This window comes from Octopus bimaculoides, chromosome 3, assembly GCF_001194135.2.
Source record: "Octopus bimaculoides isolate UCB-OBI-ISO-001 chromosome 3, ASM119413v2, whole genome shotgun sequence".
Taxonomy (NCBI): domain Eukaryota; kingdom Metazoa; phylum Mollusca; class Cephalopoda; order Octopoda; family Octopodidae; genus Octopus; species Octopus bimaculoides.
In genome coordinates, this window is record NC_068983.1 from 57,367,770 (window position 1) to 57,373,606 (window position 5,837).

The 5,837-nt window shown below is 36.3% G+C and overlaps 1 long non-coding RNA gene across 3 annotated transcripts in view; it reads left to right on the forward strand.

Moving 5' to 3' along the window:
- Positions 1-5,452, forward strand: part of LOC106878534 (uncharacterized) — a 24,335-nt gene extending 18,883 nt beyond the window's left edge. For all 3 annotated transcript variants that reach the window (XR_008263645.1, XR_008263647.1, XR_008263646.1), the window contains exons 6-7: positions 3,219-3,324; positions 5,375-5,452. This is a non-coding gene — a long non-coding RNA (uncharacterized LOC106878534). The remainder of the gene's footprint in view (positions 1-3,218; positions 3,325-5,374) is intronic.
- Positions 5,453-5,837: the final 385 nt, after the last annotated feature.

Here is a 5,837-nt window from a genome sequence, read left to right on the forward strand (position 1 = left end):
TATATATATATATATATATATATATGTATATATATATATATTATCAATTTTGAATTTAATGATTTATATTTGGAACAATCTGAAGTGAATGTCAATTTCTCTATCCAGAAAGAGAGAGCCAATTACTGATTGATTGGCAATAAGCAACATAACAAGAATCATGAATTGCAAATCTTACTCTCTGTCTCCCCACAATGTATACACACACACACACACACACATATATTTAAGTAAATATTTAAGTTTTGGGTATATTCCTAGTCGTAAGCCGATGAAGCACGTTCACTGCCTATGGCTACCTGAAGTCATCCACAGTGTTTATACAATTATCGCTAGATCTACATCAATATATAACAAATGATAGAGATGGAAAATGGAAGATATGAGACTTTATTGCACATAATGATCGTTTTAATGCATCCTGCATCGCTCCCTCACTGTGCGGATAGGATACTGTGCAACTGGTTGTGGTGCATTCCTCAGTGCAGATACATCTTCTCAAGGGATTTCTTGTTAAATACATTTTGTTTTGCTCGGTTTTCATACAGCATGTTGTTAGTGACAGTATGTTTAAGCTGTTACTAAGGACTTTAGTTTTGCTAAATTAACACTAAGGTTCTTAGATTCCAGGCCTTGCTTTCACACCTGAAATTTCTTCACTAGGTCAGGTGGGGATTCAGCTATAGGAACAAGATCATCAGTGTAGAGGAGGTCTCAAGGGAAGCTGATCTTGAATTCGTCTGTTAAGGGCAGAGGACTAAGGTAAAAAAGATGGGGCTGAGAACTGAACCTTGGTGAACTCCTACTTGTACACTAAATCCATTGCTATACTCATTGCCATTTTCCTGGTTTCTCTGGTGTATTTATTCCTCCCTAGACAGGACACCAGTCCATCACAGGGTTACTCATTTCTGCCAGCTGAGTGGAGTAGAGAAGGGTGAAATGAAGTGTCTTGCTCAAAAACGCAGCACATTGCTCAACCCAGGAATGGAAACTGCAATCTTATAATCATGAACCTGATACCCTCACTACTAAGCCATGTGCCTCCTAGATGGGGGATCACACAGCTCATCCTGTCACAGAAGAGTGTGGCTGTCTTGTGTAAAATGATGCAAGTTGCAGGACTCAATGAACATCGATACCTTGAGTGCACATTGTAGACCCCAGCAGATGAGATATACACTTGTCCAGTTAAAGCAAAACTTATTTCACCCTTTTGATACCAATCTACCCAAAACTGTTCCTGGTTCTCTCATATTTCTTGTTTTGATGTGATTCAAAGCAAATATGTAAAACTGCTAGGTCTATCTATCTACCTACCTACGTATGTATGTATGTATGTATCTATCTATCTATACCTACGTATGTATGTATGTATGCATCTATCTATCTATCGATCTACATTATTCACATTATTTGTCCTCATCTTGTTTGTTGTTAACACAATGTTTCGGCTGATGTACACTCCAGCCTTCATCAGGTGTCTTGGGGAAGTTTCAAACCTGGGTTCTCATTCCTAAGGTATTTTTCAATGTTATTATCATTATTATTATTATTATTATTATTATTATTATTATTATTCAGGTCACTGCCCATGGTTATATGGCATAGTGGTTAAGAGCACAGGCTACTAACCCCAAGATTCTGAGTTCGATTCTAAGCAGTGACCTGAATAATAATAATAATAACATTGAAAAGTACCTTAGGAATGAGAACCCAGGTTTGAAATTTCCCCAAGACACCTGATGAAGGCTGGAAGGTATATCAGCTGAAACGTTGTGTTAACAACAAACAAGATGAGGACAAATACAAGTCAAATGTAAATCATCATCATCATCATCATCATCATTTAACGTCCGCTTTCCATGCTAGCATGGGTTGGACGATTTGACTGAGGACTGGTGAAACCAGATGGCTACACCAGGCTCCAATCTGGTTTGGCAGAGTTTCTACAGCTGGATGCCCTTCCTAATGCCAACCACTCAGAGAGTGTAGTGGGTGCTTTTACGTGCCACCCGCACGAAGGCCAGTCAGGCGATACTGGCAACAGCCATGCTCAAAATGGTGCATTTTATGTACCACCCACACAAGAGCCAGTCCAGGGGCACTGGCAACGATCTCGTTCAAAAATCCCACGAAGGCCAGCCAGGCGGCACTGGCAACGATCACGCTCAGAATGGTGTATTTCATGTGTCACCCGCACAAGAGCCAGTCCAGGGGCACTGGCAACGATCTCGCTCGAAAAATTTCATGTGTCACCTGCACAAGAGCCAGCCCAGGGGCACTGGCAACGATAAATAATGTACATAATTCCTCATCTCTTAAATATAGAATTCTATCTATCTATCTATCTATCTATCTATCTGTCTGTCTATCTACCTACTTACATATCTATGTATTTACCTATATATCTACCTACCTACCTACATATCTATCCACACACACACACATACAAATGGAACCTGATGTAGCTTTACGGCTCTCCTGATCCTGTTGAACTGTCCAACACATGCCAGCATAGAAAACAGATGTTAAATGACGATGACAACGATATGTGTGCGTGTGTGTGTGTATATATATGTATATTCTAGTCAGCTACAATCAAACAGCATATGATGCCTGAAAGAATTCCTTGCCATTATGCCAGATATAAAAGATTTATGTAGTTTGAAGTAATATCATAGTCGTGGCCTTTATGAAAAACTAAACTATGCATAGACATTTAAAAGCATATCACCAACCATTTTCCTAATGTAAATTAAGATTTTTAAAAAATTTGCTGTTTAAATTACAAACAATATTTTTTTTTTCTTTGTGCCTTTATCCTTTTTTTTTTTTTTTTTTTGTGGAATTTAAAACAGTACTGGAAATTAAATACTGTTTTTCATATAAAATCATTTTTAGTATTGGCAGAAGGAAAAAAAAAAATAGAAATTCTGAAAAATTCACTAAAGTGACATTACATAATCATTTTTATCTTGGAAAAGGATAATGCGAAGAAATAGCATGTACAGTAAACTTCAAATAAAAGCTACCCAGCTTTGATTTGAAATCTGTTATTAATATCTTTTTTGTATTATTTTCTGCACCTATGAATTTATTTTATTCAAAGCTGTTTCATGTGATTTTAGTTATTTAATCTCACAGCTTTACCAAGCTATCCACCAACAAATGTACCATTTATTGTCTAACATAAGAAAAACATTCATTCTTTTCAGGCTGTGAAAGGTAGATTAGCTGTTCATTGCTGATGACATGAAACAACGCAGAAATGCCTGCAACCTATGATTCAGTGACGTTCATAGGTGCAGGTATGGCTGTGTGGTAAGATCCATGCTTTCCAACCACATGATACTTGGTTCTGTGTTACTGCATGGAACCTTAGGCATGTATCTTCTGCTATAGCCCCAGCCTGACCAAAGCCACACACACACACACACACACACACACACACACACACACACACATAGATATATGAGGGGGAGCTGTGTTTCTCTCCCTCTCCACTTAACAACTAATGTTAATGTGTTTATATTCCCATGACTAAACAGTTTGGCAAAAGAGACCAACGGAGTAAGTATGAAGCTTAAACAAGTATTGGAGTCAATTCATCAACTAAAATTCCTCCAGCATGGCCACAGTCTAATGACTGAAACAAATAAAAGAAAGTAGAAGAAAGTCTATATTCAAAATAACTAAATTTACAAATTGTATCACTTTTCTGGTCACTGATAAAATTAATCACATCAAAGTGGCTGTTGAATGTTACTACTAGTTTAACCCCAGGCAGATTCCCCACCAGCTGGTTGTCAGTACCCTTTATATACAATATATTGTTATCTTGGATAGTGAACCCTTGCCACTCACTAGCAGGTAACAGAATCACAAAACTGACTTGGTTTTGAGCTATTTGGATCATCCTCAGTTACAAGCACCTGCATGCCAGAGCGATAGCCTGGGTCCACTATTGCTAACAATATATAGTAAACAAAGTGACCATCGGTCACTGATATGCAACAAGCAACTATCAATAACACTAGCACTCATACCATGAGTTCAGCTAAAGACCCTCCCACCACCGTGCATTGGTCATGAATGACCATGGGATTGCACCTAGAATGTTACCCTCTGTGGTACAAGTCTGGGCAAGGTTGTTTGTAGAAGACAAGCATTCACCCATATATATACCAGTCTCCCCTCTCCGCACCACCAATGTTATCCGAGAGAAAGGCAAAGTCCGATAGAGCTTGACATCAGTCAGATCACAACTCATTTTTGCCAGCTGAGTGAACTGGAGCAATATGAAATAAAATGTCTTGCTCAAGAACAATACACACAGCCCAGTCTTGGAATTGAACTTACTATCTCCGGATTGTGCGCCTGATGCTCTAACCACTGAGCCATGCCCTTTCACTGAGTTAACCTACACTAAGTACATTTTCAAATCCTTTCAGAGAACATCCCAATATAAAACTTTCTACCTGTGTTTCTAAACTAACTGATCTTTACCTGTAACAATTATCTCCCACTGTGTCTGTCTTACAATCTAGAAAGATCTGGGAAAGTTCTCTTTCAGAATTGAAGTGCAGGCACAGCTTGAGGTTAAGATTATATTCATGTCTGAATTCATTTTGTTCAAAGCTGTTTCGTGTGACTTTATTTATTGAATTCTAGATTTACCAGCTTTTATTCACATCAGCAAATGTCTCATTTGACGTTCTAATATAAAAAATGGATTCATTCTTTTCAGGCTGTGAAGGGCACACTGGGTGTTCATTGCTGATGATATAAAACAGCGCAGAAATGCATGCATCCTACCATTTAGTGACATCATTCACCGACCAATATATTTTCACAAATGTTATCTGGAAGAAGAATTTTCTCTCAAAACTTTTTTCTGCAGCAGAAACTCTTTCCACATCCATTTATACTTGAACACATTAAGCATGACTTTACATGAACGTGTTTAGTTTTATACTTGTCTTTCCTTTTCTCTATATATTCCCCCCTTTGTTTTTTATTCAAAGATAGGTTAGAGATAAGTTACCCACCACATAAGAAATCATTATACAGAGATTGCAAATCAGCTTCCATAAGGCAATTTATTATTAATTTTATATGTTTCAAATTGAGATACATTTATAAAATATGAAAATATTGCTCATCTAACTACTTTCAATTCATGCTTAGGCTCTCAATTTTAAGTCAAATTTGATCAATTTCCAACAGCAATTTTTTACAAGGCTGTAAAATTACAGACATTATTCAGTACAGAATAACAGTTTCATTTGTTAATAGCTACTAAGAAAGACGTCAAATCATTTTATACAGTTTTATGTCTAATTTTAATATTTTCTCTTCTTTTTTCTTTCAGTTTCTTACTTGTGAATGTTTCTTAACCAGAGATCTCCAATTTTATATCCAAATATTGCATCATTTTAAATATTTTTCACAAAATTTTGATGTAAAGAAATTCCTTTCCTCAACTATTTTTCATGTTTTTCTCTTTTTCAAATTTTTATTTCGGTTCTATTTTTTGTTTTTATATTTAAAATTATTTATCAGCTATTTCTAGTACTTAAAATAATAATTTAAACAAATTTCAACTAAAGAGAATATGAGAGCCTGGAAAAGTAATATTTCACAATGGATCTGGTAATAAGAAGGCGGCAGTGGATGGAGGAAAAGATACAAGTAGAAAGAAATTTATAAAGTCAGCTGGAATCTAAAAATCAATAATTTCTCCAAATAATACATATTCCTATTACTATATTCAAGGAATTGTTGTCCCTATGTTAATAATGTTCATATCCACTAGAGAAATGACAAGTTCATAT